This window comes from Gigantopelta aegis, chromosome 14 (genome assembly GCF_016097555.1).
Source record: "Gigantopelta aegis isolate Gae_Host chromosome 14, Gae_host_genome, whole genome shotgun sequence".
Lineage (NCBI taxonomy): Eukaryota > Metazoa > Mollusca > Gastropoda > Neomphalida > Peltospiridae > Gigantopelta > Gigantopelta aegis.
The window spans coordinates 34,593,920-34,618,641 of NC_054712.1; the positions used below are offsets into that span (position 1 = coordinate 34,593,920).

General features: G+C 38.7%; 2 non-coding genes across 2 annotated transcripts; both read right to left on the reverse strand.

Moving 5' to 3' along the window:
* Positions 1-2,871: 2,871 nt before the first annotated feature.
* On the reverse strand, positions 2,872-2,965 carry Trnam-cau. Its single transcript has 2 exons — positions 2,929-2,965; positions 2,872-2,907 (listed from the first exon to the last, which is right to left on the reverse strand). It is a non-coding gene; the product is annotated as a tRNA-Met (tRNA).
* Positions 2,966-4,604: 1,639 nt separating this feature from the next.
* Trnam-cau lies at positions 4,605-4,698 on the reverse strand. Its single transcript has 2 exons — positions 4,662-4,698; positions 4,605-4,640 (listed from the first exon to the last, which is right to left on the reverse strand). It is a non-coding gene; the product is annotated as a tRNA-Met (tRNA).
* Positions 4,699-24,722: the final 20,024 nt, after the last annotated feature.

Sequence of the window (24,722 nt, forward strand, 5' to 3'; positions counted from 1 at the left end):
GTAGCGGGTTTCCTCTGATTACCAAATATTTGACATCCAATAGCCGATGATTAATTAATCAATGTGCTCTAGTGGTGTCGTTAAACAAAACATTAAAAAAAAAAATCTCTTAAACCTGTATTTTAAAGATAAAGATATGTAAGAAAAATAATTCTACATTCGTGTCTCCAGCTCTCGTGTTAGTTAGATACCATTTATCTTGCATTTCGTTTAAAATTGTATTCACCTCACGTTTGTTTCCATTGGCGTAGCCAGGGTTTTATATTGGTGGAGGACCACAATGTCAGCCACATTCAGGGATCTGGCTGTCGGTAGCATTTTTTGAAAAAGAAAAAGAAAGAAAGAAATGTTTTATTTAACGACGCACTCAACACATTTTATTTACGGTTATATGGCGTCAGACATATGGTTAAGGACCACACAGATTCTAAGAGGAAACCCGCTGTCGCCACTACATGGGCTACTCTTCCGATTAGCAGCAAGGGATCTTTTATTTGCGCTTCCCACGCATTTTTTGAAGTAATATTCCAAATTCTCCTCTTAACTTTCTGTCCCGAGTCAAGTCCCTGGCTATGCCTAGACAGGACCCGGGATAGACATGCCTGAAACCTTAGTGGTATATGGGCATGTTAAAAAAGCTAAAGCTCAAGCTGTCCATAGCCAAATTAGCCATTGGCTAATTTAAAAAAGAAAGAAAAGAAAGGTTAATACAATTTGCAGGCGACTAAAATTTTGGTTAAACCATTTTCTATCTTCTGATGTGAACAAATGGTTATATAATCTATCAGACACCTCACACATAATACGAGTAAGATTTTGATTGGTGGACATGAGCTCCAACTGGCTGGTGTTAGATCCACATGTAATAGTGGAGCTAATTTTAATTAGATTGGACATCGATCCACACTGAGCTGACGTTTCCCGCTTCGCTAAATTTCGTAGTGAGACTGAAGTTTGCCTTCTCCTTGCAGCTTGTAGAAACGGGTCCACTTATCCACATCGGGTACATATAACTTGTACAGATCTGACATGTTGCTTCTCTGAAGGTTCTACCTCAAATGGCGATGTTGTCCATTACCTTTTTACTTATATACCTTCTCACGCATAACGATATGGTACAGGACGTGTGTGATACGTATGGCCAGTGTCCCTCCTCTCAAGTATAAATATCGTGCCATCGTGGGAGCTCCCAAGAAACATCGTGACCAACATATTTCCCATACCATCTACCAGTGTCACGACTCAAAACCACAGGGACACGTCCAGTGACGCACCCAGGGACACAGGGCATAAATAAGAAAACAAAACCTGTTATTCACAGTTTTATTTACAACATACAATATGAAAAAAATAGCACACAAAATATATAACAAAACATAGTTAATACAAAAACATTCAAATGTCTCGCGCGTGTTTGAAACATTTAATGCCGTAACACGTTGTTCACAGGAATATCTTGGAGAGAGTCTGTAATGTTCCATCACTGGATCGTCCATTTTCTTCCATCGGTAGGCACGTAGACCGCAGCAGAAACATATGACAGCATCGTGGTTTCCGGTATACTAGAAACCGGCCTTGGCAAGTCCCTTTGGGTTTTGCTTCATCTGGATGGGCCACCGAGCATAGAAATGTCTCATTTGGGGATGATGACAGAACAAGTAACGTCTCGAATACCAGTCATCCTCATAGGCAGCATCTGTGGCGTACTCACGAGCTGCATCTCTCCATTCGTCTTCGTCGTCAACATCTTAGGAACCATCATAGTCAGGCTCTGTTTCGTATTCACGACCAGCATCCGTCTGATCTGTGGGTTCATCCACGAGTTCGCCGTCATCATTTCTATCCCCAGTTTAGCGTGTAGCATCCGTTTGATCCATATAATGAGTACCCTTCTTCTCATGTTGTTTGGTAGTCACTCTTTTACATTTGATCGTATGTCTTTCCGAACATTTGCAGATCAAGACGTCGTCCTCGTCGCTACTGCTGCTGCTACTAACACTGCTCGAATGTCCCGATGCCATGTTCTTCGTTTCAGATAGAGTGCCACAAGACACAAGAATGTCAGAATAATAAAACAAAAATACGTCTGCTCTCTTCGAGTTCTCAAGCACGAATGAGCCTTGGGAAAGAAACACAATACCTATATACCATTCAGGTCAGTCCTGCCGGAACAATAATCATTCCACTGACGACATCCATTCATTACAGAAGTTGCAATGCAGGAATCCCATCTCGTTTTGATGGTCTTTCTGCATGACAGAGGATACTACAGATTTCAGTTCTGGGACAAAGTCGCATATGACTTCAAAACACACTTTCAACTTCTGCCATTGGTTGAGGTGAAGAAAAATCCCTTTCCTTGAATGCTTGATCGCGTCAACACACCACCACCACTGACGAATGTCCACCCCAGCGATGTCTTTGTCTACACTCGCATACATGTTGGCTCCTAGATGAGAGAACAACTTCTCCTTTCCCTTCTATTAAATCAGCTATTGGTTTCGTCAATTTGATGAGCAAATGAAAACAGTTGGACCCACTGTTTTAGCTTTAGAGCGATGCCTCGGTGGGGGATATTTTACCCTTATCACTGTCGAATTTCCGGATATGTATCAAAAGTTCTTGCTGCCATGGTTGGGCCATAACATATACATTTTGCCCAATTTCTAGTTGGCATCACGATTTTACACCTGTTCTGGGCATTGCGTAGTACCGGTTACCTAAGATTTTGAAATAATGTCCCCTAAATAATGTTAGAGAGGTAATGATTTTGTTTACACTATTTATACTTACTGACTGTCAGATTCGGGGTGGGGGTGCAGGGGCGCATAGCCAAAGAGACGGACTGCACAATAAAAGTGAGAAAAAAAATGCCCCGGGTGAGAATCGAACTCACGACCTTCAGATTGCTCTGTTTAATTATGTGATTATGAGACTGACGCGCTACCTACTGCGCTACCGAGGCGATAAGGAAATACATTCTCATGAAGGGCACTGTCCTGGTGATTCCTTCGTACTATGAAATCCGATGAAATCTCATTTGTTTTCAGTGTAGGAAAATCGGCGTTGGTGGGAAATTCGAAACTCGAGCCAAATATCTCTGCGATTCCGTAGTACAATAACTTTCGAATAAGGATGCGCATTCCATTGGGGATAGCCTGTCTGGTGACACGTCTTCGGGTAAGATGATAAATATAATATATTGTCTTTATTATGTAACTAATTAGTCAACTGTTTTAATCTATTTATATTCACAACTGTCAAATTTACAACTATCATATTTTACATTTTCAGATTCAATACAGGAACAGACAGGGCCGGGTTTAGACCTTGGGGGGGGGGGGGGGGGGGGGGGGGGGGGGGGGGCAGGGGCCCGTGGCATTTCAGGTTCGGGAGGCCCTCATAGAAATTAAATTACATGACAAATAAAACAAAATGAACTAATTTTATAACTATTATATTTTTTAAATAAAGGATGTCCATAGGGGGGGGGGGGGGGGGGGGGGGCCTCTGGCAGGGGGGCCGGGGGCAATTGCCCCCTTATAAATCCGGCACTGGGAACAGGGATACAATTTATAAATTTGTCCGAAAACTGATGGCTGTCTAGTTTCCTACCCCATGAGCATACCAGGTCAGCGTTCGAGCAAGCCGGTATGCACCATGAGACATCGCCCAAGTTGGTGGAGCTGGTGTTGAATGCATGGGCGCCACGTGCATTAGAGCACCATCTGGCCGTGCGAGTCGTGCAGTGGGTTTATGCGACCAACTCGTACAAACAACGATGTCGAGGGATGGCACAATAGGTATATAAAAACAACCCGAATATTAAGTAGTGTTTGTCTTCTATTTCTTTTAGAATCAATCGAGGTAAACTGGTAAGTAATAATCATAATTATGAAAATGTAATACAATGTAGTTCAGTAAAGGCTGTAGGCCTACCATGTGTATATACTATATACCATGTGTTATATATTACATTTATGGAAACTACAGGCAAATTGGAATATATATATATATATATATATATATATATATATATATATATATATATATTACCCTTTAGATAAATTTCATGCGTTTTGATTGGTCAGTAGCCAATGCATATCACAAGTACACCGTGTCATTTGCGGGAAAATACAGAATTTGCCTTGGTGTCCGAAATGTCACATGACTTGCTCGACTGGTTGTACGAAAATACAAACTGCGGATAAGACCGACGAAATGTTCTCCAACACGCCTCACTGATTAAATTTGTTAAAATTTAATTAGAGACCGCACCGGAAGACTGGTATCGCCATCCACTTCCGTTACACCATTGCTGTATGCGATTTTTGAAAAACACGTATTAGGAAGATGCTAAAACGAAACAGCCGGCGTATCCAGCAAAAACGTTTTCTCCACTGGGAGAAATATGTCGATGGGGTAATGACTGTTGGCCGTCTACTGAAGATGTGTTATGGCTACGTGCATGTAGCCGATGACTCAAAAACACATTTGGTAATTTTGACGAAGTTTAAGAGAGGAAACCCGCTACACTTTAGAGACGGAAACCGGAACAGGGAGAGTGCATGAAAAAAGACTGCAAACCAAAAGTGAAAAAAAAATGCCCCGGGTGAGGATCGAACTCACGACCTTCAGATTGCTCTGTTTATCTAGGTGATTATGAGACTGACGCGCTACCTACTGCGCTACCGAGGCGATAGAAAAATAAATTTAAATAACATACACAGAGTTGATAACATTCTGATTTCTATAAAGCTGGGCGCATATGACTGCGATTCTGACGTATTAAGACCCCCTGCCACTTGATATTTATTTTAATTTACCGAGTATCGAAGGTCAGACAAAAGACAGTAGAGTCTGTTACACTACATGTACTTATTAGATACAATTTTAGTTTAGTTTGTTGTTGGCGATTAATATTTTATTAACTTTATTTTAGCTGGTCAACCAGACTATGTTTTTATTATTCATATATGAACATGGAAATAAAGTTATTGTATTGTTCGCTCTAGCCAGTGCACCACGACTGGTATATCGAATGCCGTGGTATGTGTTATCCTAACTAACTGTGTGGGATGGTGCATATAATGAATCCCTTGCTGTTAATCGAAAAGAGTAGCCCATGAAGTGGCGACAGCGGGTTTCCTCTCTCAATATCTGTGTGGTCCTTAACCATATGACCGATGCCATATAACCGTAAATAAAATGTGTTGAGTGCGTCGTTAAATAAAACATTTCCTTCCTTTATTGTATTGTATTGCATTGCAATACACGACTTGCCGTTTCCGTGGCTTCATCTAAATCTTATTCTTAGGCCACCAACAAAATGGTTTGCTGCAACCTTGTTCATCAATGGGATTATTATTACTATTATTATTGGTGGTGTTGTATTAAAATATGAATTAAGAAGAATTAAATTATGGCTGAACTGTTAATAATAAATAAATCTGTTGTATTTAAAAACTAATAATAATTTTTAAATATTATGATTTACCTCAGCTACAGGTTGAAAAGTGTGTTTGTGTCAAGGGAGAGGGAGTATATGTGTCAGGGCTTTTGCCAGAGGGTAAAATATTTTGCAGATTTTTTTTTTTTAAGTTAACCTTTTGACATAATTAATTACTCGTATTATTACTGTGTGATTTTTTTAATCCTAACCCTAAATATAGCCCATTTTCTTTCTAAGAAACGTGAGAAACCTATTGTTTATATTTTTCCATTCAGTAAATCTGTTTTAAAATCCATTTGCATGATTGCTTTACTGAAGTACGTTGCAGATGGCACAAATACCATGTCGTCATGTGTTTTTACCGTTATATTTTTTGTCTTTACCGTTATCTGTTAAATATTGGAAAAGACCGATTTGACAGTTTTTCACAATTATCCAGTCTAGCATTACATGTTACATATACCTGTAATAGTAACAATTATAGATATCTATATGCATTTGTGAAAGTATTTACCATTATTAATTTTCGTTGCTATTAATACGTTAACGTTAAAGACAATTGTTTACTATTATACCTTACGATTAAGGGTAAAAACAGAAGCACAAAAATATGTTTATATACATTTAAAAACATTATACATCTCCAGTTTTGCTACTTGAAATTATGTACCACTAAACATACCTGCTTTAGATTTTACTATACTGATGGAAAGAAAAAAGGATCACACAGATAGCAACAAGAATTAATGACTGCATCAAAACTCAATTCATATTGTCAGAAGTTGACTGGGAACATATTCAACACTACAGACGTTCATTCCCACATTACAGCTTGGTATAAAATACAGACATTACTACACTAGTTGTGAATTAAATTTTGTCTACAAATTGATGTGTTCCCTTATTTCTTTCCATCAGTATATTAAAAACATGAAAAACAACATTTTATATTTTAAGAAATTCATTACCATTATTTTCCACTTTTTGTAAAAATAGCCCAGTTGCATTGTTACATTTGACAGCCGGATGAACAAACCATTGTCATCGTTATGTTTTCTCTTTCTCAGAATAGGACTAAACTTGTCACACGTTATTTCATGATATAGTCGAGTGCCATCATGCCCTAAAATTAAACAAATTTTGTTTGTGTCAATAATTAATTCTAGATTCTACATTGGCCAGTATTAAAACATCCCTGCTGTCCCTTGCTCCCCACGGGGAGGCCAGCGAGTGTCAAACACGATATACCAAATTTGCTGTGACTTGGTGTTTTATTTCATGGGGATGAGGATTATTATAAATTAAATTGTAAAAACAAATAACAATTAGAGCTACTGTTTACATTAAGAAATAATTAAATGTCTTCTGTTGCAGATCATTCTGTGCTTGGGAAGCAAGGGTGCCAGTTGATTTGTGTGCAGAACATTCAGGACTTCAATTACTTGAGGATTATAAGAAAAAAGCTGTTCTACAATGATACATTTATTCCCGATTCCTATTCAATTCTGGATGGATGGGTAAAAGAAAAGGAAGGTTTGAAAAATTGGCCATCAGTTTATTTTGTAGATATTACCAATTATTTAAATACAAAAACACCACAGGAACTCATTACTAGACTTATGACTGGATACAAAGAAGGCAAGGCATACAGATATTTCTCTTGTGATGACTGGATACAAAGAAGGCAAGGCATATAGATATTTCTCTTGTGATGACTGGATACAAAGAAGGCAAGGCATATAGATATTTCTCTTGTTAATGGTGAAAGAGATAGAATACCATCATCTCTCCTATCCCTAGCCATGCAAGACAGGCGCACTCCATGATGTCAGCCCATGCGGAATAAATCGATCTTGCATGACCACGTGACTTCTGTTGTTTGAGCTGATATTAACATTGGGTGACGTGACGTAAACGGCAAAATAACGCAAGAAATATATTTTTTTATATATTTCATAAAAACAAGGAAACCTGCTGTCGTAATGAAATTATGCTATCATTTTCGGTTTATACCTTTAGTATAAACCATTTTTGGGTACGATCCTTTCAATGGTTATGATTATTGCATTGTAAGATACATTGTTTTTTAGGTTTTTCACGTTTTCCCAAAATGCTTGTTTTTCCATCTACTGGATGGGAGAAAAATAATCCTCCATTATGTATCCATGTGGGACAGGGCTGTTCCACCCTCGGGTACATAATATGATGTCAGGGACGAGGCTTGCCTATGGTGGAATAGCCCTGTCCCACATGGACACATATGAAGGATTCTTTTAATCTCTGACAGTAGCAGTATTTGTTTTCTAAAGGCTGAGGTGTGTCCCTCACAAAGTGTAAATAACAAACCGTATCAAGTGTGGGCAGTGGTAGAGAAAGACCTGAAAAGCAGACCTGGAGGTGCTGTTGTAAGTGCCTACTGTACTTGTACTGCTGGAATGCTGAGGTCCTGTAACCATCTGGCTGGTATGCTTGAGTTTAGGCAGCAGTAAAAACTGGTATGACCAAGCCTACTCGTACCAGTAAAATCATCACTTGGAATGTACCAACTGGTGAAACAAGTGTCAAGCCTGTCCGGATATACAGTTATCTGTGAACTAAAGACCATTAACAGTCTACGTATGATCAGACCGACAAACAGAATACTATGAAGACAAAGAAGCAAGCAACAATGGTTAAAGACGGGACCGCCATGCGTCAGAGACTATTGGAAGCGATTAGACCAGGTGCACCAAACTGCTGTTTTGTACAACTTAAGGAACAAAGATAATAAAAACAACGTGTAACTCGGTGATTTGTCCTTCAAGTTTGATAGATACTGCAGATTTAATCAGAAAGGATAACCAAAATGAACCTGAACTAGTTGAGCTTCAAGAAAAACTACTCGACAAACTGGACAATTCAATTCAATTCAATTTAATTTATTGCAAATTACCAAACAAGCTGGTGTCAGCAAACAGATAAAACACAAACAAACATACAACAACAATTAATAATAATAACAATATAAATGTACATGCCATATTTGTAGAAATAACGTATACTAGTATTATAAAAATAAATGGTTAAAGTACTGGGAAATAATTAAATTAAATTACTGCCCCACTGATAGCTGGAACAAGAACTTTACGTTTAGAAATACAGCCGTCAATAAATGTTAATACATGGTTAAGAATTTCAATGTCACCATTATTGTATGACATAATAAATATAAACTGTAAATTGCTATTTAGAGTAGAGAAGTCGGAAAAGGAGTTTAACTTATCCAATAGTTGTTGCCTTTCAACATAATAAATAGGGCAGTCTAAAATAAAATGTTTTTCATCTTCCACAGCCTGCGAATTACAAACAAAACAAGTCCTCTGTTCAATTAGTTTTTAGGTTTACAGAATCTTCCAAGTTCAATATGAAGATTGTACGCACTGATTCTCATTTTAGTAAATTGTCTGCGTTGCGCACTGATTCTCATTTTAGTAAATTGTCTACGTTGTTCGACATATCACCAGACAAAATCGTTATACTGGAACGGGAAACATCGCTGTCGGTCCCACTTTCGCTTGCGCTGTCAGTCATCTTGTGGTAGGTTTCTGTGAAGCGAGTTCCCTTCATGACGTCACGGTTATTTACGGGCATATGTTTTTACCGAGAATTTTACTCGCTCGTTTTCGGCAGTGTTCTACAGGAGTGATTTTTAAATACCTTTTTGGGGCATTTTCGTAATTATTGATTTACATATCGGTGTAAAATATTATTGCAATGAATTAAGAAGGCACTTAATTGTGGAATTTGAAATTTTAGTGTATGGTCTGGCACAGCACTTTAACATACTGCATTTTGTTGACAAACCAAACCCGATATTTGTTTCTTTCCCACAGACAGGACAACATATACCACGGCCTTTAAAGGCATACTGTTTACGGATTTAAGGACCTTATTTCTCTAAACATGGATAATAAATGAAAATTACATTAATTTTTAAAACCCAAATCTAGCTATTGCATCATTTTAATCGAACCATGATGGAGTGAAATCCATGTCATTCCTCTTGGCAATTTTAGTTTTTGAATTATGGACCATTGCCTTAATTCAATTATTTTCACAAAATATTATTAATATGTGGAGTATGGTGGTTACATAGATGTCTGAATGAAGTACATTTAGAGGGAAATCAAATATATCTTTGTTCAGGTAATTCTTTGTTAGGCCATTTAATAGGTCAGTGGTCTGTGACAATATGCCTTTAAATAGGTCAGTGGTCTGTGACAATATGCCTTTATTTAATATACCAGCCGCGGGGCACGGATTGGGACAGGAAAACCCCAGTTACCAGATGGGTTCACCAAACAGCTTAGAATCCTACGACAAAAGTGCGTCAGGCGATCCCGCCCTTTGTGAAACATTTACGTTTGAACAAACCAGATTTATCTGTCGACAGTGGACGAAATAGTTTCATGCTGACCACCATTCCGCTTGTACGTATACAGATACCTTCTAAAGTCGCCCTCTGTTGTTATGATTGCCGACCACAGATGGTGAGACGATGAAGCAGCTGTAAAGGTGATGTCTGAATTATCTCTAAACTGAATGTTGGCGTGGTAGATGATTTCAGCAGCCACGTGGCCAGCAGACGACACCTCCAGGTAATCGGCGTCCACTATTTAACATACTCCGTCAGTGAACTCCACGACGATACGGACTGAGGCACCCAACAGAACCTTCTCACAGAGGTCTGCAACTGATCCATTCAGTTTCTGTCCATCGCCTGCCACAGAGAGAACATTGTTCCATTCTCGTGTGTCCACAAACCAGTCTATGTTCTGCTCTTCCTGCAACTCATCTATTATCGTTCCAGTTTCCGATGTGTATCTCCGAGTGTAAACCTGACCGTTTGACGATACCATCTTTCTCTGAGCCGTCCCAGATGAATTAAATTTACTGACGCCAATGGGTTCTATCATGTCCTCTAAACATGCAGTGATGGTCTGACCATGGATGTATACAGCTTTGGTAGGTGCAGCCACACCTGTTGTGAAGACTCTCGGTTGATGACCGCTACGTAGAGCTTGAGCTAACTGAGTGGTAGAACCATGGAGTCCTTTGCCGAACTGATTTGCAGTGAATATTTTAACCCAACAATCATGAGTGCACCAAGCAAAACGCTTGTGACGTGTTGATTCTTCCAGCATTTGTCCTTCCTCAATCTTCCAACGAAGAATATACTTAAACCCAGCAGTGGTGTACCTCACCAGAAACCAATACGGCGGCGGGACATATCTCGCGTATTCCGAGTTTGTATACCGACCTAATTCGTTAAGGTTTTCACCAGCTATCTCCTGTCCATCTGCCCGTACAAACAGCGCACTAAACGATGCAATGGCCGACCCGTTTTTAATTTTCTAATGCAGTACGGCAATATCACCGAACAGAACCACCCCAGTTTCGTCATTTTCAAAGCATGGACTCCCATCTGTGATGTCATTAATGTACCATTTAGCATTAATCATAGATTCAGACACTGACGTTAGATTTCCACCTAGGTCAAAGGTCATCGCACTTTGGTATTTTCCTTTTAGGATGATTTTGATGACTCGTACGGGATTGACATCAAATGAGTTCCAGGATGATTTGTTGAAGCCAGACATAGGATGGCTCCAGGTCGTGTTTTTATCAAAGCCAAATTTATTCACTGTGTGCAGTTTCTTGTCATCAGTTATATACTTTAACTTGAGCGTTTATGTGCCGTCCTTGAAATGCATTAAGACTTTGGGCATTTATGCTATGGTGGACTAGATTCCATTGACTGTAGCATGAATCTGTAAAATATAGGTTTAAGACATATCTTTTTATTTTAGCATTGATCATTTTTCTTTTACACAATACGACGTGCATGTATTTAAAAAGATATATCATTTTGTATTTATGAGCAGTGTGTATAAAATTAATTTTAAAACCCCACAAGTAAACATACAGAACCAAATAAGAAAGAAAGTAAAAAGCACATTGATTTTTTTATCTTATCATCGGCTATTGGACGTCAAACATATGGTCATTCTGACACTGTTTTTAGAGGAAACCCGCTGTCTTTTACGACAGGCAGCGAGGGATCTTTTATTTGCGCTTCCCACAGGCAGGATAGCACAAACCATGGCCTTTGTTGAACCAGTTATGGATAACTGGTCGGTGCAAGTGGTTTACACCTACCCATTGAGCATTGCGGAGCACTCACTCAGGGTTTGGAGTCGGTATCTGGATTAAAAAGCCAATGCCTCGACTGGGATTCGAACCCAGTACCTACTAGCCTGTAGACCAATAGCCTAACCACGACGCCACCGAGGCAGGTCTCAGTAGTGTCGAATGCCTTTTAATATCAGTTGTTAGCAACAATCTGAACGACAAAACCGTATCTGGACAATGCAAAGACGAATGGGTTTTAGGCAAAATAGTAGTTGATTCCATGAACCTCTATCTATAAGATGACAACAGCAAAACAGGAATTTTATTTAGTTCACAAAATTCCATAATATCATATAAAATCCTAGTGTTTTAGCCTAGAAATTGTCCCTTTAGAAATTCAATTTGTAATCACACCGGAAACAATTTTAAGGTCTTCATATAGGTCGTCATTTTTTTTTAGGTTATCTCTGCCTGCTTTAGGAAAGAAAATTTAATGCCTTGTTTTTGAAAATCATATAATTTGTTATAAACAAATAATTCATGGTTAATAGAGTGCCAAACAAAACTACCAATGTCTTTAAAAAATATTGATAAAATTCCATTATAAAACGATCTGATTCTGGACATGTACCGCTTTTCTAGGTACCGGCCTCGGTGGCGTCGTGGTCAGGCAATCGGTCTACAGGCCAGATACCGACTCCAAACCCTGAGTGAATGCTCCGCAAGGCTCAATGGGTAGGTGTAAACCACTTGCACCGACCAGTGATCCATAACAAAGGCCATGGTTTGTGCTATCCTGCCTGTGGGAAGCGCAAATAAAAGATACCTTGCTGCCTGTCGTAAAATAGTAGCCTATGTGGCGACAGCGGGTTTCCTCTATGAAAAAACAGTGTCAGAATGACTATATGTTTGACGTCCAATAGCCGATGATAAGATTAAAAAAATCAATGTGCTCTAGTGGCGTCGTTAAATAAAACAAACTTTATATGCTCTAATGGTGTCATTAAAAAGACATAAATTCATTGCATTTATGCATTAAACACTGGAGTTTTGGGACAATTTGTACTTCGTTAGTGGGGGAGCGCACCCGACCACACTACCCCTGGATCCGCGCCTCTTAGAGAGTATTCAATTAAAAACATAAACCACCATGCACGCGATCGACTCGCAAGACAAACGACGACGTATTAGAGGTTTTAGTTGACACACTTCGTTATCACATGAGTGAGTCATATGACATTCACGGGGGTCTGGTGCAAAATCGTTCGACTACTGCGCGGTCCGTCTAGGATCGATCCCCGTCGGCGACAGCGGGTTTCCTCTAAAAAACCCAGTGTCAGAATGACTATATATTTGACGTCCAATAGCCGATGGATGATAAGATAAAAAAATCAATGTGCTCTAGTGGCGTCGTTAAATAAAACAAACTTTACTTTTCTAGGTTTAGAAAAGAGAATCATTGGAACATTCGTTACGGTAAAAGAAGTAGGACGATTCGATATTCTGGTTCTGCTAATTTTATATCGATATTTATCAAATCATTCGAGTTTTCTTTTTCAGTGTAATTACAGTACTAGAGTATAATTTTAAAAATAAAATAAATCTTTCTGAGTTTTCGGTGTGTACTACTTTTCTTTTGACAAACATATTTTTTATTAATGTAATTTCGTTTTTTGTAAGTTAAGAAGATATTGTGTATTTGTTCAGCCTCTTCATACCATTGTGCTTTACTTAGGAATATTATACCTTTTATATTTTGTTACATATATTTTGAAGTTGTAACTTTTTCCTTGTAATCATTTATCATTTTCATTGGTTATAGTGTCTGACATTTCTAGTTTTAGAATTTTCTTTTGAAGATTAATTTTTTTACTTTTGGTTTTGTCATTTCCTGTTTTCTTTTTTCTGAATATGGAATACTTTCATACCTTATTTTCATCTGAATAATTTTTAAACACCCAATTGGTCGTTAATGGAGAGTATCGTATTATTTTGACTTTTACTGGAAATGTATTTTTGATCTTAAAATAAAACACTGGCGTAGGAAGCGGGGAGCAAGTGACATGCCCCCCCACCCACACACACACACACACTTTGTAGCAGCAGCGATGGTTTATATATATGTGTGTGTGTGTGTGTGTGTGTGTGTGTGTGTGTGTGTGTGTGTGTGTGTGTGCCCACACGTTTTGGCACCTTCCTACGCCCGTGTACAATTTCCAATATCCCGGTTCACGTTTTGTTTGGTGCACTAATATTTCTAATGATATAATATAATGATCCCAATTGTAACATATCTATGTTACATTTGTTTACCATTGCCATGATATCATTAGACACGAGAACATAATACAATCTACTTTGTTTAGTTAAAGGTTTTAGTGGCCACGCACATTGACGTGTATCGGGATTTAATATTATCCAAGAATCGCTTGAACACAAATATTCCTTCATTTCCAAAATATAGTTGTTGGAAAAGGTATTGTTTTTGTTTTGTTTATAGTTAACTGTGTCTAAAGTGTAGTCGTGTACAACATTCTAATCACCTACCATCATACTTGATCCTGGTAAGTTTTATGTTTCCGTTTAGACTTAACAAAGTATTGAATGAATGAATGAATGAATGAATGTTTAACGACATATACATCGGCTATTGGGTGTCAAACTATGGTAATGCAAATAAATAAAGTGATGATCAACATCAATATAAAAATTCAAGACTTAAACAAAAACAGTGTAAAGAACTGTGCAAAAACACAAATATCACAGAATTTTACGGATACTGAATTTTACTAAACATTTAAATTTTGTGCTGTATTGGCCATTCTCAAAGAGAATGTTACACCCCTGCACCACGGTGAGGTTACAGCACACGCAGGGGAACAAAGTATTGAGGCGCGTGTAAGTTTGGACCATGCAGATTCAACAACGACGACCGTTATTTTTCTAAAGCAATGACTAAAATAATATAGCGACCATCTTTTTCAGTTGTGGTTTCGTTGACAATGTATTCTAAATTAATTTTTCCTAGTTCTATGAGAACAAAAATTGCATTTAAAGCAGACCACTGTTTTCCATTTGTTTCGTGCAGAAAAAAAAAGATTGAATTTTTTTTTTTACTTATTATAACGTTGAAGATGACACATCTTTTTTCATTATCGGATTGAAGACACCTCATGGAAAGAATGGTTATGTCAGACATTTTTGCTTATTAACGTTTTTCTTAACAATAGTGTTACGTGTAATAAATCTCACATTTAATACAGATCGTTAGATGGAACATATATATGCAAATAATACAAAAGGATTTGATTTCAACTTATTTTTCGTGCTTATAATCCAATTAAGGTTCAAGCACGCTGTCCTGGGCACACACCTCACCTCCCTGGGCTGTTAGGTCCAGGACAGTGGGTTAGTTGTTAGTTGGTTAGTGGTTAGTGAGAGAGAAGAGGGTGTAGTGGCCTTACACCTACCCATTGAGCCCTTAAGAATCACTCTGGGTTGGAGCCGGTACCGGGTTGCGAACCCTGTACCTACCAGCCTGTAGTCCGATGGCTTAACCACTGCGCCACCGAGGCCGGTTTATACAAAAGGAAGTAAATAAATAAGTAAGACACAAATACAAAACAGAGAGGAAACAAGTAGAAAGAAAGAAATGTTTTATTTAACGACGCACTCAACACATTTTATTTACGGTTATATGGCGTCAGACATATGGTTAAGGACCACACAGATTTTGAGAGGAAACCCGCTGTCGCCACATAGGCTACTCTTTTACGACAGGCAGCAAGGGACCTTTTATTTGCGCTTCCCACAGGCAGGATAGCACAAACCATGGCCTTTGTTGAACCAGCTATGGATCACTGGTCGGTGCAAGTGGTTTACACCTACCCACTGAGCCTCGCGGAGCACTCACTCAGAGTTTGGAGTCGGTATCTGGATTAAAAAAACCATGCCTCGACTGGGATCCGAACCCAGTACCACGACGCCACCGAGGCCGGCCGAAACAAGTAGATACACAAAACAGAAAATATAAGCCATATGTCTACATGGCTGTTCACAGACATATTACAATATAAACTGTAGAGGAATGGACTGGAATATTATCAAACATTGGAATTGCTATGAGATTCAAAGGTCTTTTTCTTATCTTACCTATTATGTTTGACTATATCTTAGACAATATTTTACGTGTATAACAGTTTCACAGAAAGGTCCTCCGTATCTCGACTACAGCTGCAATATCCATTATCATCTGGAAATCCGTTGTTCTTACATCGATTCTAAATGAAAAATAAAACAAAGGTTATATATTTGCTTTAAAAAAATAATAAATGACTATATTAGCAAGAAAAAGAAAAATACTACGAGAGAGGGAGGGGGAGAGAACGAGAAAGATGTTGAAACACGTCGTGGCCACGCAGGTGTGGCATTTACTATACTAAACATGTCACATGTGTAATACCATGCGCACCACATCACAGTTGTAATACTTACTATGTTGAACACGTCACAGATGTAATACTTACTATGTTGAACACGTCACAGATGCAATACTTACTATGTTGAACACGTCACAGATGTAATACTTACTATGTTGAGCTCGTCACAGATGTAATACTTACTATGTTGAACTCGTCACATATGTAATACTTACTATGTTGAGCACGTCACAGATGTAATACTTACTATGTTGAACTCGTCACAGATGTAATACTTACTATGTTGAACACGTCACAGATGTAATACTTACTATGTTGAACACGTCACAGATGTAATACTTACTATGTTGAGCACATAATAGATGTAATACTTACTATGTTGAGCACATCATAGATGTAATACTTACTATGTTGAACAAAGAAATGTTTTATTTAACGACGCACTCAACACATTTTATTTACGGTTATATGGCGTCAGACATATGGTTAAGGACCACACAGATATTGAGAGAGGAAACCTGCTGTCGCCACTTCATTGGCTACTCTTTTTCGATTAGCAGCAAGGGATCTTTTATATGCACCATCCCATAGATGGATAGCACATACCACGGCCTTTGATGTACCAGTCGCGGTGCACTGGCTGGAACGAGAAATAGCCCAATGGACCCACCGACGGGGATCGATCCCACACCGACAGCGCATACTATGTTGAACACGTCACAGGTGCGATAGTCTGCGTCTGGGGCAGACAAATGGGCGACACTGATCACTCCGAACAGGTGACAGACACCCGGATAGACGATCACGCCATTACAACGCTCATCCTCATAACATAGCACAGCACACGCCAGGCCCGTTTGTTCCGAGCTTTTGAACGTCTGACGTAACTTCCGATCAAACGTGTATTCCGTAACCATTTCCTTGCTCATTTTACACTGGTGACAACCGTCCTGCGGAAACTCAAACATCGAACACCTAATTACGAGAAAGATGTGAATAATCCAGATTACACCCATAACGAAGTGGATAGATGTCGGCGTTAAACTTTTTTCCATCTTATTAAAGTGTATTTTACCACGGCGTTGAAAGGAGATACAAAGAAAAAAAATAAAAAAAATAAAATGTGCGCACGAGTTACTGAAACGTGCGCACGACTTATTAAAGCGTTCGCACGAGATATTAAATCGTGCGCACGAGATATTAAATCGTGCGCACGAGTTATTAAAGCGTACGCACGAGGTGTTATTAAAGCTAGTATTGTACGCATTTTTGGTACACATGCACGTGCAGTATTAAAAAGATGAGCGATTGAATATTCCAGCAGGTATAGAGGGTGGATGATATGGAAAGAAGATGCGATCTCATTCGAGGATACTTCAGTCTCGGTTTCACCTATGTAGTTATGACATATGTTCTTGCTAAAAACCATGGCATTGTACTTTCGGTTCGCCATTTGAAGTGATTATTGAGAGACCTTTCACTCTTTCGGAGAAAAGAATACAATCAAATCGTCCTGCCGCGATCTTTTAACAGGAACTCTCCAAGTTTGTTCATTTCTCAATGGCGTCAAAGCTTGGGCGTAATCTTTAATAACTAATGTGCACGTTTTAATAACTCGTGCACACGCTTTAATAACTCGTGGGCACGCTTTAAATTATTTGTTTCTATGTCCCTTCAACGCCGTGGTAATATCTGATGTATAACCAAACAAAAAAACACCTTGCTGGATCGCGTGCTGGCTACTGAAAAACCGGAATTCAGTTTGCATTCAGACCCATCTGAATATTAAATCACCAGTATTCAGATGCTGTATACAGAGGGCCATATGCTTAATAACCGTCTAAAAGGTATGAACACGTGGATTGTTACCAACATTAGCTGTTTCAATGAATACATCAATCTTTATCGACATCCCAGTACAAAAAAAATGGCTGTTAGGGTAAGTTAATTGGTTATATGCCCGTTGTTTCTGTGAGTCAGACTGTACTATACTATATGGTTTATATATATCAGATGGCATATATATATATATATATATATATATATATATATATATATATATGTATATGTATATGTATGTGTATGTGTATGTGTATGTGTATGTGTATGTATATATGTATATATGTATATATATATATATATATATATATATATATATATATATATATATATATTATTTTAAACGGTCAGACTGATCAATATTACACATTAGCAATTCATTAAAATAATGTTATGTTTCATTACAGGTATTTAAATTAAAGGGACTATCCTCAGTTTTCAGAATCATTTTTGTACAATTTATTTTACTTAAGAATAATAATACAAGTTTATACTATAGTCCTTCCATCCTCCTACAAAAATGTTGGGTGGATTTTTTTTTTTTTTTTTTTTTTTTTTTAATAATTTCAGTTTTGTAAGAAGAAAAGTGTTTTGAAAATTAAAAATATATATACTATTTTTGTGTGCAATTTAGAAAACAATCAGCTCAGAAATAAATAACTATAGACGCTAATCGGAACACAAATGTTAAGGATATGTCTGAACCAGAAAGCGAACTATTCAGTTGGTTTGAGTTCTATGGGTTTCATCCTCCATTCACCATTTTTTGAAGGATTAAAAGTTATCTTACTTGAGAAATGGCCATTGTTATCTACAAAACCTCTTTTTGAAAAAACAAAACAAACAAAACAAACAAAAAAACGTCCATTTTTTGCCAAAACATATCAAAATTGTTATAAAGGACAGAACGGAATCCAGTGGTAAAGCGCTCGCTTGATGCGCGGTAGATTTGGGATCGATCCCCGTCAGTGGGCCCATTGGGCTATTTCTCGTTCTAACCGGTGCACCACAGCTGGTACATCAAAGGCCGTGGTATGTGCTATCCTGTCTATGGGATGGTGCATATAAAAGATCCCTTGCAGCTAATCAAAAAGAGTAGCCCATGAAGTGGCGACAGCGGGCTTCCTCTCTCAATATCTGCGTGGTCCTTAACCATATGTCTGACGCCATATAACCGTAAATAAAATGTGTTGAGTGCGTCGTTAATTAAACCATTTCCTTCCTTATATTTACCAAAGTATATTTGTACAAGAGGACTGTGTTTGGTGGTAATAAAACCCCCTAAAAAACTAGTCTTGCACCGGCCTCGGTGGTGTCGTGACATAGGGCTGGTAGCAATCTAATTAAAATTAGCTTCACTATTACATGTGGATCTAACACCAGCCAGTTGGAACTCATGTCCACCAATCAAAACCTTAGGGGGCCTACTTGCAGAATCCTGCCAGTGATTTAAAACTAACAACACTGCGTAGTCCCCAATGTCCAGGTAACATTTCGTCTGTAAATAATAATTTAAATATTAACCAATCACACTTCGCCTTTTATAACGTTATTTGGGAGCATACAAATTCTAAAAATATCGGGCGAGTCTATTTTAGTGGCCGCAGTACAGAGAACCATACCAATACGTACTGGGTGGGTTATCAGTCTTCAATTTTACATTAAAAATTATTTATTTATTTATATAAAAAAAAAAAAAAAAAATCAGTCTTCAGTTTTACATTACAAATTATTTATTTTATAAAATAAAACATGTTTTAAGGCATTCGTAATTCAAACGAAACATGTCGTATACCCTCAGGATAATTCGGAATGTTTTCAAATTATTTTTAAATCACTGGCAGGATTCTGCAAGTAAGGTTTTGGTTGGTGGACATGAGCTCCAACTGGCTGGTGTTAGATCCACATGTAATAGTGGAGCTAATTTTAATTAAATTGGGCTGGTAGGTACTAGGTTCGTAGTCCGATACCGGCTCCCACCGAGAGCGAGTTTCAACGACTCAATGGGTTGATACCGGCCTCGGTGGTGTTGTGATTACGCCATCGGATATAAGGCCAGGGGCGTAACTACGTGTACGCAATGTATTCATTTGAGTACAAAATGTTTCTGCTTATACGCAATTTAGCTATTTGAGTACACTTTTTTTTTACAACAATCGTATTTATTAACGCTCCACTTTAGGGGAATCCCCAACGTCATTCAAAGCTTGGGTCTCACTACACAGATAACTTCCGGGTGAGAGTTCATTCATCTCCACTACAGTTCCTAATTGTGACACACGTTATGGTTGACATATTCACTTCTAGGAAATGGTGAAGAATTAAAACAATATGTATGTTTAATGGTAAGCCTTCTGGCTGTATTTTACCCATGTTATGTTGTATTATTGTGCATCGACCTTTTGGGACATGGGTGTACAGCGCAAGAGACAGCCGGAGTGAATCGGTTAATGAACCACCTGTTCGGACCGGTACTACAGCCAGATGCGGTTAAATAGCAAAAAAATGAGACGGAAATGTTCTCAATTTTGGAGTGAAAATAAATGCTTATATAATGTATGTTCGCAATGGTGTATGTTGTTAGTGCCAATGAGAACCCGTTCTGATGGCAATCTTCTTTTGAAGTTGGGTAATTTAACATGGGTTTCAATGGCAGATGACATGTGTAGTGAGACCTTGGGTTTCATGAAGATATGACAGTCGTAATGACGTCATACGAATTTGACCAATCCAAGCGTTTGTAAGAAAATACGTTTTACAGATTGGAATTACTAGTGACTGAATGGCACGATTTTGAGGGGTTTCGCTATTTTCTTGAGTACACATTTCAAAAGTCTAGTTACGCCCCTGAAGGCTGGTAGGTACTAGGCTCGCAGTCCGATACTAGCTCCCACCCAGAACGAGTGTTAACAAGACAAGACAAGACAAGAATTTATTACGCTCAGGCCGTATTCTACGGCATATGAAGACGTGTTCCATGGCAGAACATGATTTACAGGAACAAAAATAGTATAATTATAATATTGGTAGTAGTACAGATATAAATTATACAATTGCGAAAATTAGTAAATATGATATTTTATCAATAGTATATAAATATAGCTTATCATATAATAATAAATACGTTATATAGAGTTTGTAGGCCTACGAAACATAACATCCGTGAAACCATTTCGAGTCGAGCACATGGTAATGGAAGTGACAAATATACAATGTTGAAAACAATGTATTTTTTCATGTAATTATTGTTGTTGATGATATATAGAGGATACTCCCCGAGTGTCTTGTGATATCATAATTTATCAGCACGAGTTGATAAAAGTATGAAATCCGAGGCTTGCCGAGGATTTTATACTTTTATCAACGAGTGCTGATAAATTATGATATCATAAGACACGTGGGGGGGGGGGGGGGGGGGGATATTCTTTTTATCATCCATTATCATTCTTTTCATTTGCGACAGTTGTAAACAATGTCAGTAATGTGGGTTGAATGTCAGCGGTAGACTTGTTAACTAGCAGAACGGCAGTGGCGTGACGTCACTAATGGTAGGTTTAGCGCTGAAACAAACACAGTGACGTAACAAAACATTGTCTTATGATTAAAATTTGACAAATCAAGATTATAAGAAGTGATATCTCCTGCGTAGATATCGCAGGAGATATCGCAAATTATAGTGCCAGTGATATCTCCTACAAAAGCCTTTTATCGATTGTAATTGGCTATATATATTTTTAACTGAAACGAATATCGGGTTTCGTCTATCGACAAAATGCAGAATTAATTTTTCTTCAAAACCATTCACATTATTAGTCGTTTACTAATGTGATTATTTAAACGAACTCCATCCGATTACGTTTTCACCTTTATATCTGAAATATCATGTTTCAGAATGTATTATATATAGAAAGAGAATTATAAATGAGTGGCCGTTAGATACCATTTATCTTACAACGAGTTGTTTTAAAATATATCTAACGAGCGAAAGTGAGTTTGATACGTTTTTAAACAACGAGTTGTAAGATAAATGGTATCTAACGTAACAGTGCATGTATCCTTATAAAAGATCCCTAGCTACTAATGGAAAAATGTAGCGGATTTCCTCTCTAAGACTATGACAAAATTACCAAATGTTTGACATCCAATAGCCGATGATTAATAAATCAATGTGCTATAGTATTGTCGTTAAACAAAACAAACGGGGTTTTTTTGGTAGTTTTTTTGTGATTATCGGACATTTGTGTTATTATTGTATGAGGCGGCCCCTGGAAGACCGAATCAATGAGTGGGCGATCATGTGACACTACGTCACGATATAGGTTGGCGACCTTAGAATTCTGCTGTCTGAAGTTTGCCGAAAGCTTAGCTGGATGTGGGTGCTGTCGGGTTTCTTTCTGTAGTGTGTGTATTAGTGATTAATATGGGATTTGTTTTAATCAATGGACTTGAAAGTGATCGATATAAAGGTATATGGCGTCAAACATAGGATTGTTGTGGTATTAGAGCGGGAATCTTTGACTACTCTTTGGTGGGCAGCGATTGCGAAACAATTACATCGTATAACCTTCCAAATGCCCGTATTGCTCTCTTACAGTCAGAGTACTCTGGCTACGTTAAACATTGTCGTCGTGACAGTGCGTTTATGAAAGAAAGAAAAACACCAGCAAAATATTGTAGTAATAAAAAATGGTCTTTTACGTAAAGCTGTTCAGTACACCCATCCAACCCTGTAACGCTACAAAACTTTTGGACATACACCCACCCACCCCCTCGAGCCTTACGTAATATTTGAATGGCTCTTTCATTTTCACGCCGTACAGACTTTCGTATTTTTCCTCTGCTAAGGTCGGAGGAATGTATCAAGTTTTCTAGCTTTACAATCAGCTGTGGAATAGTAGACTGGCTATACAGGCATGCAAATGGCGATTATTAGAGTTAACTAAGTTCGTCCCATCATTCTATAAAACTGTCTTTTGTAAATAATTTCGGTTTGACATAACAGAGGCGGATCTAGGGGAGGGGGCAGGGGGCCCCCCCCCCCCCTAAATTTTGCGACAGTTATAATTTTATTATATATTAATTTTTATCCTCCAAATATCCACCAAAATTCCATGGATTTTCTGGATCCGCCACTGCACTGTTTTGGATATATATATATATATATATATATATATATATATATATATATATATATATATATATATATATATATATATATATATATATATATAAAAAATAATATGTGCAAGTTACAAATCAATCGGTTCAGAAATAAATAACTTGCAGTAAATTTCATAGTATGAAAAAAGGCGTTCCTTGTGGGACGGACTACAGGTCAGATCATAGGGTTTTACGTGCACATTCAGAACAAGTTGTAGCGCACGCCTGTCGTGGGCGCAGGTGCCGACCTGTTACCTGTTACAGAACACAATCCGATGCGTTATTTGGTAAAACTTTAATTGCCAGTATGCCAAGCTTGGCCGAAGTTGAGAGGGGTCAAGCAATTTCACAGCTCATGCAAGGTCATACGCAAAGACAAGTTGCCGTGCAATTTGGTGTAAATGTTCGAACCATACAACGTCTTGTGATACGTTTACGGGTTACAGGAAGGGTTGCCGACCGTCCCCGGTCCGAGCGCCCACGTGTAACGTCACGCTGAGAGGACCGAGCAATCAGGCTTGCGCATTTGCGCGATCGTCACCTTACTGCTCGCAACACCATAGGCACCCACAATCGTCCCATCCACCCTAAAACTGTAAAGAATCGGCTGCGAGAAGCCAATCTCGTTGCGCGTCGTCCCTACGTTGGTCTCCCTCTGACGCCACTAAGTCGACAACGTCGGATGAATTGGCTGCGTGCACATGCACCGGGAAGGTTCCGCATGATGCAATGGTGGCGTGTACTGTTCACGGATAAATCAAGGTTCACACTTTTCTGGTCGGACGGGCGACGTCGCGTGTATCGACGTCGTGGGGAGAGATTTGCCGACGCTTGCGTTGATGAGAAGGACAGATTTGGGGGTGACTCAGTCATGGTCTGGGGTGGAATTTCCCATGGGTTGAAAACGCCTTTGGTGGTCATCGCTGGGAACCTGACAGCCGTCCGATACAGGGACGAGATGCTGCAGCCTCATGCTGTGCCCTTTGTCCAGCATAACAACCTGACATTGCAACAAGACAACGCGAGGCCGCATATTGCAAGAGTGTGTAGGGACTTTCTTGCAGCGAACAACATCGTTCCCCTCGACTGGCCCGCTTATAGCCCCGATCTGTCCCCCATCGAGCACTTGTGGGATCAGTTGGACAGAAGAGTGACGAATCGTCCAGGAGGGTCAGGGCAGCTATACAGGCACGGGGTGGTCACACACGGTACTAGTGAGACCAGTGAGACTAGTGGACTCGTACACAGAAAAACGAGAATTAAATGACATGTGACGGATACTAATGAATTGTTTCCATGAGTGTTTGATTTCAATTATGGGGGGGGGGGGGGGGGGGGGGGGGGGGGGGGGGGGGGGGGGGGGGGGGGGGATACCCTCATTTGCAATCAGATTATGTTGCCATTTTCTTTCACATTTCAATAAAAAAAATTGACAGTATTATCATTAGTGTCCGTCCTTCATAGATATGTAGTACAATTGTACATATCGTGTCATACAATTTGATCTGCTGGCTTTAAAGTTGACCCGACGTTTCTTTTTCCTTTCAGTATATATACATGTATATAATATATATTCCTCAAATGACATCGAGCGATGGCCCTGAATGTAATAAAGTTCTGCTCTGTTCTGCTTTGTCCTGTTCTGCAGGACAACCAAGGAC